The 13,843-nt window shown below is 39.3% G+C and overlaps 1 long non-coding RNA gene across 1 annotated transcript; it reads left to right on the forward strand.

Annotated features, from left to right (window-relative positions):
• Positions 1-6,221: 6,221 nt before the first annotated feature.
• On the forward strand, positions 6,222-13,297 carry LOC148153984 (uncharacterized). The gene is made up of 2 exons (XR_015766025.1): positions 6,222-7,779; positions 9,650-13,297. It is a non-coding gene; the product is annotated as an uncharacterized LOC148153984 (long non-coding RNA).
• Positions 13,298-13,843: the final 546 nt, after the last annotated feature.

Raw genomic sequence — 13,843 nt, forward strand, 5'->3', positions numbered from 1 at the left:
CCAACGTGAAATCAATTGACTTTTTTTTCCCAAAATTTATTTTATCTGCAATTTTGCATTTACCTGAGCTGTGTTACAATATACAAATGCCACAAAAAACAGAGCTGCACAACATAATCCCAAATTTAGATCTATTTTTTTTTTCCATTTCAGATGGAAATGTTCTTTATTTTTAATTTTGAAAACCAGTTTGAAATTCAAACTTGTTGAAACTTTTTTTAAATGAGTCCATATAAGGCAGGGGTGTTCAAAGTCGGTCCTTGAGGGCCAGCATTGTGCATGTGTGAGGATTTGAGTTTCTCTGTGTGTTTATTTTAGGTTTCTGTGTCTATTGAGTCTCTGTATTGTCCTCGATTCTTCTTGATTCTTCCCAGGTGTGTCTCGTTACTTGATTACCTTCTGTGTATTTAATCCCAAATGTGTTTCTTGTTCCTCGTCGGTTCCTTGTCATATCTGTCTCAGGATTTCACCCAGTGTATTATAGGCCTGGTGACCCACCATGCTTTACTAGCCCCACTGCCAGGCTAAGCCTTTCTTGTTAATGGTTTAAGGGAAATAATAATAATAATAAAGTTTATTTTTAAATATGGATTGCAAGCAAGGGCGTAGGTTCGGTCTAAGTTTTGGTGGGGACCTTGACCCCCCGCAGCAGCACAGTGAAATGCCCAAGAGCACCGAACATTTTTGAGAAGGGGGGGAAACCACATTGGCTTAATAACCCCCTCCCCCCAACCATAACCATATCATACATCTTGTGTATACAACCAGATACAGTCATACTCAGCAGATTAACTTAATTTAAGACTAACACTTCAAATGCCATATTTACTGAGATAATTTCACAGTATATTTCATATCTGAGAACTAACACCTCACCTGGAGCCCTGAAGCTCCAGCCATCTCTCCATCGTTCTGCTCTGCCCCTTGCTCTGCTGTCTGAGCATCCTATGTGAAAAAATATTACATAATTAACAGACCTATTCTACCTCACATTCAGTGCTGACCTTACTAAACACCGGACTTTACAACAAATGCGTTGCGTGATAGATATCTAACTTATGGGTCCACTCACTGTACTTACAGCCGACGTAGCGAAATAATTTCTAATGTCTGTCCTTTTCTTTTTTGGTGGCGACATGGTCTCGGAGACTCAGAAGGAGACGCGTGTGCCCAGCTAGCCGCCGCCTTTTGCAGCTAATCAAAGAACGTCCGACGATTCAACTGACTCCCCCTCCCCGCACAGCACCGTTCCGACACGGTCTCGGAGGCTCATAATAAATGTCAAACTAAGAAGCTTCCGTTCCGCGCACCGCCTGTTGCTGCTAATCAAAGATCGTAGATCCACGTTCTTTGAGCCAATATGGCAAAAATTGGTCGGGACTTTTTCATATCCCGTGAATATTGGTCGGGACATGTCCCTACCGTCCCTACCCAAACCTACGCCCATGATTGCAAGTGTCTCTGTTGCTCTGAGCGGTTCACAGGCGGAGCAGATTTATTCCTAAAAGATATGCATATAGTTTATAGAAGATAGGTTTATAGTTGATGCATTTAAAGCCGGACCAATCACAGCACTGGCGCCTCTCCGCGTTGCCTCGCGCGCTGCAGTAGCTGTAGCATTAAGTTGACCTCAGCGCGGATCCCGCGCGCCTCCTTTCACTCAAACTGGACACGTGCTGACCTGTGTGGATATTTCTAACAACCCCGTCAGGCATTATGAGTTTTTGATCAAGATAGGAGTTCAAACCCCGCCGCGTTAGCTCTGGTTGCGCAGCTCTACGAGAACCGCAGGAATAACTTGTAGTCGCACTTCCAGAGGTGCATTGAGCGAGCGGTGAGAGTGATTTATATTTGTGGACAAATAATTTTGTGCGTCTTTTCCATCTCAACACGTTGCCCAGCGCCCGGCTCCGTCTGTGCTGATAAAGTGTATGTCTGTGGTTCCGGTTGGTTGGAGCGTTAGTGGTTAACCAACCAGCGCTAACCTGATCATGCACGTTCACCCCTGTGAGGAGCTTTCACGCTCTCCTCGTAGTCATGTTTCACGTTGGTTTTACATTATTTAGTTATTTTTAGTATAATTTTTTCCGGGTTACGCGATGCACCAAACCATATATGCTTTGTCCACGTAGCCAGAGTTAATGTGCGCGGAAATTTGAGAAACTCGGCCCACAAACTGAACCAACCAAAAAAACTAAAGATTTAACTTTAGCTGTCACTAGTGGACAGCTAAATAGCTAAAGGCCATTTTCTTGTGCTTCTTGTGGATTTTTATGTTATAAATGCACACAGACCACTGAAGTGAACACTATTGCGTCATAAAATACACTATCAACTACTAGCCATCAGTTGCAAACGCAAGAAATTATTTTTGTTAAATCCAATATGGCTGACAGACAAAAGACTAATACTACTGATGTATTTTTGAAATAACGTTGTATTTGGAGAAAATTACAATTGATCACCTAAAAAAATGTAATAAAAAAAAATTCCTACCTTTTTTATGCCTTAAGAAAATCAAAGCAAATTTGGAAAAAAAAATCCTGACACAAAGCATCATTATTCATGCATGAAAGGGTTAACTTAGCAGTATTAAGTTAAAAATCTCCCGTTTGTTGTACATTTCTGCATAGTGCAGCGGATTCAGCTCATGCAGGGCCAGTCCAAGGCTGCATGAGGCCTTGAGCAGAATTTGACTTGGGACCCCCTTTTGTTACTAAAAACACCACTAACTGCTTCTGTGTTAGATTTAATCTGAGAGAAGAGAATAGTTTAAATGGGCAACATAAAAAGCAATAAGCTATAATTGCAGTTTACTAGTTTTATTATAACAGAGCTCAAACTCAAAGATTAAACTCAGCATCAGATTGTTGCTATGGTAATAAAACAGTTTAACTCTGACTATTGTACTTTGAATTTTTATAAAGTAAACTTGCCAACTCCTTAAAATCTTACATATATATTTTAAATGTAAGATTGAAATCTTACATAAGATTGTGCTAAATTAAATCAAATTTAGCAGCAATGATAATCTCAATAAATAAATGTTACATTTATGTATCTGTGGTCTGTGTTAAAATATTAGCATTTATGGGCAGCTGAAGCCCTGGGAGCCTGATGGAGCTGCTGACTTAATTTGGATTAAACAGAAGTGCAAATACTTGATATTCGTTTTAATTGGATTTTTTGATTTGTTGTTTTTTAAGACTAGTTGTGGGTTTAAATAGCATTTGACTGGTGATGTTTTCCCATAACATATAATTACCAAGTAATATTTTTACATGTCCTGTCTATTTAACATCTTTTAAAAGATGTTAAATAGACAGCCTCAGCACCCCGACCACCGGGCTCAGCAAGTTTTATGGGGGAAACCCTGCTGTCTTGTCATCCTGTCTGGTATACGTCTGTTGCTGCCGTCTATTTAGCTTCCAGTTGCTACCAATTTTTTGAGCCTTAGCCTTCCGCTCATTCTGTGCTGCTTGGACTTTTTATTATTTGTGCTTTTCTTCATTAAAACATCATTCCTTCATTCCGACCTGGATCCTCAGCGTCTTTCTCACCACCTCTAGCCGCATTTCATGACAGAAGGATCCAACCATAAGTGGCTATGGTGAGGAACGCACTAGAAATAAACATCATGGACCTTACACGTTGGAATGAATTAAAATCAACAATCAAGAACTTTAGAGAGATTATGGCAGAGCCCTACTTTGTTTTCAGATGCCTCTGGGTCTCCATCAGGCTTCTTTTGGTGTTGGAGGGCTGGTCAGCCCATCTCCAATGGCTGGGTTTGGTGGAGTTGCAGCGGGAGGCAGAGTGGGAATGCCAGACAGCTTTAGCAGTCATGCCTGGCGACCCTGTGCCTCCTAAGCCAGACTTCCGCTCCACCACCCCAGCGCCAGCATCTCCACGACTAGCACCACCTCCAGGCGATGACCAGACCAGACCTCCGCCAGACCTCCAGTCGCCGCAGCAGACTCGGCGCCTGTCGCCACCGCCAGCCCACCTCCTAGTGCTCCTTCCAAGTCTCTGCCCTCTCCCAGTATTCCCTTTGGATTATTTGTGCTTTTTCTTCATTAAAACATAATTCTTTCATTCCAACCTGGATGCTCAGTGTCTTTCTCAGCACCTCTAAATGCATTTCATGACAGCATGTTTTAGTTCTCTCCCTGGTTTAACACACCTGGATCAAATGATGGCTCATTAGAAGGCCAAAAAGAACATTGACTTGCTGAAAAGTTTGTTACTACCACCATGCTGGATGCCGAAAACATCCAGCATGTTTTCATGCTGGATGCCGGCCCTCGAGGACCGACTTTGGACACCCCTGTTATAAGGAGTTAAACCATAACTCAACGGGTTTTTTTTTTTCCAGAACTGTTGACAATACATGGGCTTGCAGTGTTTTCTACATCAATAATAAACACAAAGATCCTCCTCTGCGTTGTCACTGACCATTAGTAAAAATAGTATCAGGGCCCCCTATGCTTCTCTATTCCTTTTTAGTCCAAGCAAAAACTGATTTCACTAATGTCAGCCAAATTCCATCAGAATGATGCCAAAAACCCACTGATCAATTTCTATTAAAAACTAGTTAATATTTAAGATTTCAATAATGTGCATATGTAGGTGTTACAGGAAACCAAGAATTACTGATTGCAGATACACTGAAGCAAAAACAAATAGCTGTTTGAGTTTGCATTGTGGCTAATGTTCTACATTGTCCTTTAGCAAAGAGGTTTTGCTAAAAAATGCCCAACTAACTAACTAAAAAAAAACATTACAATAACTCTGAGTGCCCATTAATAGGTGGAGATGTTTTTTTTTTAGTTTTCCTGCAGTGTGTTCTCCATAGCCCTGCTATAATTAGACTCTCTGTGAGGCGTTGAATACCGACTTGCACACAAAGCCTTTGTACTCCAGCTGAAGCCCCTCATTGCACCCACGCTGCAGGAAGAAGAAGAAAAAGTCAGGTACGTCTTCAGTGATCCAAAATTGAAATATTAACCTTTTACGCTGCTTGGTGTAAAAGGAAAGAACAGAATATGTTTTCATTTTTTGTAAGTTTTGAAACTTGAACTTTGCTGAAACAGTTTGAAATACTAACATGGTGATGAGAATGTTTTCATAAAAGTCTTTATATCTTTGAGAAGGAATTGAGGCTCAGCCTGTACCTTATTGCTTTATCTCATTAAGTTATGCAGACATTCTTCATTCCTTCCTTATCACATGTCCTAGTCTCAACTGCAAGACCTGGTGACTTTATTTTTGGTAGCCACCCACTGGAGTCTGCTAATATATATGTAACCCCTATAAACTATGCAGATCTGTCTGTATGTTTAATGTGTTGTCTTATTAGTTCTTAGAATGTCCTGTAGAGGGCACTAGACCCAAATGTCTCCTGTGTTGGTAAAGAAGAACACAGGGGTCTACAAGGGGTCTAAAACGCCAAGTTTTTTACAGTGGCAGACTATGTAGACTAAGCACGTTTCAGCAGAAGTAGAGAAGTCACTTCTCACAAGGCTGCTGTTATACGAAAGAAATCTGTTTATTTTGAACTGGATGATGTACATTCTGTTCCGGGATTTCTCCGGTGAGTCTGTTGTTTTATTTTCAGCTGCTTATTTATGCACAATGGCTCCTCCACACAACAATTCAGCAGATGAGTGACAACTTTTTTTCATCTGAGATGCAACATGTGTGTCTCAGTCAGTGCAGCTAGCTTTGCTAGCATCACGTCCACGGAGCTTACCTTTCTTTAAGCTTTCCTTTCAAGTGACGCTAAAAGTTGGACAAAGTCCCCACCGTCTGTGAAGGCGAAGCGCTGCTGAATTTACATGTCGCCATGTCTTATGATTTATGCAGCGCTATTATATTACTGACGATTAGACGGACATATTCTCACGCTCAGAGGAAACCACTGCGCATGTCTTGGAGCTTTGCGTGCGAGTAAAAGGGTAGGCGATGGGTGACAACAGACACGTAAGTCACGTTATTGCCAGGATTTTACGGCGCCATCTTAAGTCCTTGAACTTCACATTTTAACGGAAAAAAACGGAATGTAGTTTTTTTTTACAGATACTTACTGTAAAATGTAGTGGAGTGAAAGTAGAAAGTATCCATTATTAAATCTACATAAGTAAAGTACAGATACACGAAAATTGTACTTAAGTACAAGTTACTTCCCACCACTGAACTTTGGTCTAATCTAACAAGAAGATTCAAGTTCCTAACCAGGCCTGGATTTTAACGGCTGTTTACAAGAACCAGTAATCTTCTACCAAAGATGCTCTTAAGAGAAAGAGGTTTTAGTCCATGGAGACAATTTAACCACATAAATAACATTTCTACAAATAGATGTTTTAGTTTCCTTATTTACATTTATTAACACTGTTTTAACATGAATTGTTATAGAGCTTGATGAAAACACTTTAACTCCTGTTTTCCAGAGCTCACCAGATCAGGATTGGGATGCATTCCTGAGCACCACTGACTGAAGGACAAACATTGTCACAGAACTGAATGAGAAATAACTTGCTTATTGATTCAAAGGAAAATGCTCACCTGGGAGTGACGAATTGATGGGTGATTTCTAAATAAACTCCAGGAAAATAAAAGACTATCAACAACTTACACAAATCTGATATTATACTGTATTCTCTTTGAAGCTTTCCAAAGTTTTATATTTAACTGCCTAAATGACATCTACAGAAGCAACATTGTAGAGTTTCTCTCTCACTTTCATTTTCCCTGACTACTTTCAATGTCACTTAGAGGTGAGGTTACTGGTTACTAGACATTAAGGGAATCTTTGCTGAACTGGACTGTTTGTGAACTCTTGTGATCCCGGGGGCATTTTTTTTTACATTTCTCACACTAATACATTTTAGTGTGAGAAATATTTTTACTTGCATTGTTCTCCATCTGTGCCAATATTTACAAACTAAGGCTCTTCAGTGGTCACAATGTGTATTGGTGTGTCTGATGTCACGGAGTGCGGTGATTGTGTATGTAACATTTCCAAGAACTCTATTGCTGCTCCATCCCTGCTTTTTCCTTGTTTTGTCTCCCTAACTTTCTTGTAGTTTCCAAATAAATGCCTGCCTGTCTTCGCTGCTGGCCCAGAGTATGGTAGGCTCTGCAGCTACCAATGGAAAGAGACGGAACCTTTAGGGGATGTCCAAAGAAAAGTTGTACCCAAACGTTTCCCTCAAACCAAAACTCTAGGTGAAGAATCAAAGCATGCTCAAGACTCTACAGTCCATCGCCTTCTTCTCCATCATTCTTCAACTTAGCCTAAGCAAACAGATTTCTATATCCTCCCATCATACTTTAACATCCTCTTTAAAAGCCTTAGAGAGGAAGAGCTTCTCCTGGACTTCAGTCTTTGCATTCAAGGCAACACTTTCCGCTCCCATAGTGTAGTGCTCGCATCTGCCAGTCAATGCCCACATTTATTTTTTGGTGCAAAACCAATCTCTGGACTTGGAATGAAAGAAATTCCAGATTTCCTGACTCCACTTGGATTTGGGGCTGTTCTGGAGTTTGCATATTATGGACTCTTGGCTGTGGACCACCTTCAAGAAGAAGAGATGGTGGAGGTCCTGAATACCTGTGATTATCTACAAATGGATCGGCTGAGGAAGGGGCTCACACAAACTGTCACCACCTCTGTTTCGAAGGAGAAAGACAAGAGCTTGGTGATGATCAAGGACACGTGGGGCAAAGGATTAGGATGTGATATAATAATACAAGCAGATACTGGAGAGAGATATTCAGGTAAGATGATACATCTTCCAGTTATACGTTGTGTACTTCTTCCTGACATTTTTACCAGAATCCCTTTCCCAGAATGGGACATCACCTGTGACCCATCCTGGTTGTTAGAAAAAGGTAACGTCAGACATCAACACAAACCTCAGTTATTTCTGACATTTTCCACCCAAATGATGTGTCACAGCTTTACAAACTCATAACGCAGGAATGCTTTGCCTTTCGGAGAAAACGTTCTATGAATATCTCCCTGAACTGACCAAACAGCCTGTCAGCAATACAAATAATGAATCATCTGCTGTACTTTTAAAGAATAGACCTCGGGAGAAGAGAAACTGTTTATATATAGACATATGTGGAGGTATACTGAACACCTTTTTCTCTTTTTTTTCTGAACCTTATAGTTTTCTTTAAGACTGGTGTTGAAGCAATTTATTACTCTCAGAAAGCATAATTACCTTTAATGTAATTTTGTACATTCATAAAAACATAATTTAAGAAAGTGAATTTTTGATTGCAAAATGAACTGACAAACTAAAGTCATTGCAAATTATTCCTTTGCTATACTTGTAATAATAATAAAGTTATTATTATTATTATTATTAATCATCTATAATAAGAATTATTAAATATAATAAATATATTATTGTATTTAATAATAACAATTTAAATTATTTTAATTTTTAAATATTATTTAATAATTAGTTTAATTATTAAATAATAAATGTAATTAAATAATTGCATTACAATAATAAAATAATAACAGTAATATTTGTTGTTGCTACTATTATCATAAAGATAGTTATTATTAATTATTATTATTATGAATTCAATTGAAGAAAAACCATGAAAATATTCTCATTGACAGTCCTCTTTAGATCATCCAAGGTCACCTTGGAAAACAGAACGAAAAAAAGGTGAAACTACAACAGCAATAGTGAATGCATAATACGTCAATAGAAACTACCTTTGTACTTAAAAAAATCCAAACAGGAATCAGTGTTTGAATGGAGTAGGGAAGTTTGAATACACATTATTAAGCAACATTTGAAAACTTAAGAAAATCATAGTCTTGCAGGATCCCAGTGAAAGAATATTTAACAAACGCTGCAGTAGCGTCCTTTAATCCCATCCACCGGCTGCCTTCCTTCTTTCCACTGTTCTATGGAACTCCTTATAAATTAGGATGAAATGTTTGAAGTATTGTCTGTGTGATATCACAGTGGGTTTTTGTGGTGTTTTGTAGAGCGTAATTCTTTAACTCCTTGAGTGGAAGCAGACCATGAATCCTGGTATAAACATTAGTTTTGTACTTTTATGACTGATAAGTCTGTTCAGTCTTGATGTAAGCTTTATAGTTTTTTTCTTTCCTCTCCTCACTAAAATACATAAATATTTATTGAAACAGACTAAATGTGCTCATTTATCCTCATGCTAAATGGTGCAAGCTCATTGCTAGTTAAGCTATGGTAGCTATTTTTGATTTGCCTGTTTCCAAAATACTGTAGCTTTCTCTGTGTCCGTACTCATAGACAGTTAATGCTGTTTATTCAGACTTAATTGCTACATGTGGCCAAAAAAATATTTAAAACATTTTTTTAATATTTCTGTTAAAATGGTTTCTGTGTAAAATGATGTAATTTGCACTTCCAATAAGGAAAACTGACGGTAGTCCAGAATTACCTAAATTTAGAGGGTTGTTGTTAAATGTACTCATTGCCTTTCAATATTTTTAACAGATTTTTTGGGGGGGAAAAAAATTTAGTTAAAAATGAGACAAGATTCTTCTAATCCGACATGCTTTCGGAAGGAATCCATGAATGATGAACGAAGAATGAAACATAGTATAATTATCTGTTTGTTTGTTTTTTCACAGGCTAGACCTGACGCAGTGGAAATGGGAGGAACTACCTGACATGTTGTGCCCAAGGGACTACTTTGCAGCGGTTTGCCTTGACGCAAAGGTTTTTGTTTTGGGTGGTAACTACGACGACAGCCAATACACGGACGATGTGGAGTTTTACAGTCCTGAGGAAAACACCTGGAGGTGCATAAAGTACTAAGCAAATCTGCACAGGGATACATGTCAGAGGTGCTTTATTAGCACCTTGATAAATTTGTGGGAATGATTTGGGTGGTGCATGTTTTAAAGAGCAGCATCAATTGACCAAGTTGTTTTGTGGACCTGCTGGCTCACATAGTGCACACAGGTCTTGTAATTTATTTCCAGAAGGCATTGTCAAGAGGTAGAACATAAAACTCAAAATTGCACAAATTGGAGTTATGCAAATAAATGTGCTGAATGGAAACATTTTGAGAAAAACAATCACATTTTTTGATAAAAACGTTTTTGCACTAGGATGAGGTGGTTTCGGCTGAATTCTGGCTCTCACTCCAGTGACACTCAAAGTAAGTTGGTGCCAAGCTTTTGGTGCATCAGTTGCTATCCAAAATGGATCCAACAACCACTCCATGCACTCCACATGACAGTAAATCAAGCACAATGATCAACTGTTCATCATGCCAAGCAGGAAAGATTTCCTTATAGTTAGAACTGCTGGATAAAAAAAGGAAAAAAGTTGGAGTTTATCAAGGTTCATATACAGAACATAAAACTTTACCTCCATCCTCTTATGTAGCTCATGAGCCACTAGGGGGAACTGCTAAGCAGTCAAAGGAGGAGAATGGTCCATAGATAAAACTGACTACCTTATGTCATGCAACACATTTTGTCAATGAAAGAATAGTGACTCTTTCACAGTTGTAAGACGCCGATTCTTTTTCAGTTTATATTGTCGTCTTCCCCCGCAGGTTGGCTCGCCCTCTGGAAGCGGTGGTCTGTGGTCTAACGCCAATCTAACGCCTTGAAATTGAGTCTGTCTTTTTACGAAGCCATTACTCTTTCTGAAACTCCGCCTTCAGACAGTCATCACAACATTGCTCCTCTGTGAACCCTTTAGCAAATGTTTTTGCCAGAGAAGTAGTTTGTATGATATATGAGCAGATGTGCAGTTCTGCCAGATGTTTGCTAATTGCTGCTGGCTAGTCTGAAGGAAGTGACTGAGGAGTTGTGGAGGAGGGCTGCTCTGTGAGGCGGAAGCTTGGAAACTGCTGCTCTGTGGAGGAGCTTCTTCTAGAAAAGAGGAGGGGATTCGTCCTTGAAGGCGGGGCTAGGTCCGCTTGGGGATTTTGCACAAGCGGACCTATGGTTGCAGAAGAAGATTAAAGTTCTCAAATATGCATGAAAGAATCAAAACAACACTCCAGGTGTGTTTTTAAAGGGAGAATAACACGAGAACATGATGTAAAGCTCAAAAAAGTCAATTTGACATGACGCTGCCCCTTTAAAAGTTAAATATTAGACTAAATACTCCATGTAGCAGGTCTGGGCTGGATCTAACATCAGGATGGCACTACTGACGGTCTGCTGCCACGGCAACCAGTATTTCAACCAGAACTGGGCAAGTTCTGGCACTGATGGCACCGATTATAAGAAGGCATACCACAAGGGGCCCGATAATGGTTGAGTTTACGTGAATTGAATGTGTGTGTGCCATATGTGCGCCAATAGTGGGCTGGGCAACTTAAGCTGCCCACAACCTGCATGTGCTTATTATGAACCTTAGAGAATTCATTTCTACTTTTCTTTTTTCGTACCTTCAGTGGTAGCTCACCCAATAAGAAAGAGAAAACCAAACATTGTGGGTTTTTGAGTGGGTGTCTTCGGTGTTTGTATTTTTCATCAAATCTTCATCTGTGCCCTGCCTTAGTTATTTTGTTTTCTGTTTCTGCCACCCTTGCTTTATTTTAGATCCGTCTTCCCAAACGTTTATTTACTCATGTCTACATTTTCTTTTATTAGTCCTTTCACTGTTAGATTATCTGACTGGTTTATGTTTACTCCCAGGCTTATCATGACACGCTAACTGACAAAGCAGCTTTGTGAATGAACGTCGCTCCTTTTAAAATTTGTAGGAAACACTTCAAACCTAATTCCTCCAGTCCTGAGGGTTGTTTCATTGCATGTTAACCAATACTGTTAGAGGATGTTGCGCAACATAAATAGAAGTAGTGATGGGACTTATGACTCTTTGAAGAGAACTGAATCTTCAGGATGCTCTCACTACAAGGAACCATCCAAATGATCTACTTTTGAAAATGTACATGTATTTTTTGAGAACAAGCCATGTTATCCATAACACAGTTTTATTTTAATGGTTATTGTGGGTGAAGTTCACAAAAAAAAGTTAAATCATCCGTATTAAGTAAATAACCGCAGTAGGACAGAAACAATCAGGTTCCGCACAGATCCGCCATGACGCGTGACGAAAACACACAGGTAGCCGCTCGAGCGTGCTCTGTGTGCTCATAGATCAAGCCCTTTTTTCTATTTTCTTTTGTCTATTTCATTAATTCACTGATTGAATAAATACATTTTTAACTTAAATTGAATAAGAAAAGCTGCTGCAGTGTGTGTAGAGCTAACCCAGTCCTATCGTTTAGCGTAAGCAGCTGCTCAAAAGAATTGGATTGCTCGTGAACGTCATTTCACTAAATGGCACCATCTTCATTTTCGCTGTTATATCTGACTATTCGGTTACAAATAAACATTTGTACAACTATATAAGCGTTAAAGAACTGTTAAAAATGTATTAAATGGCTTCATTTAGGTGCACACCTGGCTGACATCTGGTTCCTGTGCTCAGACTGCTCTGGGCCGGCACAGGGCCACCAGTGGCAAAGCAGATCTAGGCCACCAAATCTAGGCCTTCGCGGTATGTCTGCCGAGTGCAAGTGTACTTTGTGGGCCAGAACTGGGCCAGACCATTTTTCCTATAGTGGTTTTCCAACATGACTGGTGCCCCTATGTTTTTACAGCAAGTTGAGCTAAAATAGCTGATCTGTTAAACTACAGGCCAGTCTTTAACCCCCACATGCATCTCTGAGGCTTAAACATCCATCACTGCTATTTTCATAGACCGCCTAAACGCAACAAGAGAGCTTAAGGCTGCATTCACACCAGCCCTGTTGACTCCACTTTAATTGAACTCTGGCTTGTTTGTCTAGAAAGTCCAGTTTGTCTGAGGAATTGTGAATGCAAAAAAACAAAAAACCTCTTGTCTGCCTGAAAACCTCGGTCTCAGTTCGATGGAAGTGAACTCTGGCAGGATTCGAATGCATTTGTGACTGTCAAGCTAACCAGAGACCGCTCCTAAAGATGGCATTCTGGGTAAATAAAACCAAAACAAACGCAAGGGTCTACGGCTGGCGGGAGAAATGTCTCATGGTCTTTTATCAACCACAAAAGAGAAATCCTACACCAACTAAGATTGGCCACTACGCCATTTTTGTTGCATCTTGACCCTAAGCTTTGGAGATGTGACGTCAATCAGCATCAAAATTTGACTGTTCTTTAAACCCTTTTCTTGTTATAGTACATCAGCTTTGAAGACAGAAATGTTCAATTGGTGACCAATTTACTGTATAATTCTAAAACGAACAGATTAAAAGTATTATTCATTTCACTTCTCAATGAAGTGGTCATAATATTATGCCTTGTTGGCATAATTTGGTTTATCTAAGGTTTGATCTTTGTCACAAATTTGTGAGACGCCCTAATTGAGATGCCGTTGGTGCTGTCCCTTTAGAAAAACAAGTGGGTTGTATTATGACAACCACAACCATGAATGGAAAACATTTTTCAGGCCACTTGAGCAAAATAACAGTCAATAGTGATGACAGTAAGGGAAAAAAGTTGCTTTAAATGTCTGCTGGAGCCTTAGATGATCTTATACTGCATTCCCAATATCTAACTACCTAAACTATGTTCTCACTGATTGTAGGCCAGAATTGTGTAAACTAAGAGAATCATATCTTTGGAATATTAATTAAATTCAGAAATTTAATGACTAAAATTATTGAATTGAATTTCTGAAATGAAAAAAAACATTTTCTCATTCATTGAGCCACACCTGCATATGCATGCAGACGCTTATTTTCAGAACCAAGTGTTTTTTTTTTTTTTTTTATGAAATTATTACATTTTACTCAAATAGAAATTTCTGAAACA

Source organism: Poecilia mexicana, unplaced genomic scaffold (assembly GCF_051168715.1).
Source record: "Poecilia mexicana isolate PSO_F unplaced genomic scaffold, ASM5116871v1 scaffold_18, whole genome shotgun sequence".
Lineage (NCBI taxonomy): Eukaryota > Metazoa > Chordata > Actinopteri > Cyprinodontiformes > Poeciliidae > Poecilia > Poecilia mexicana.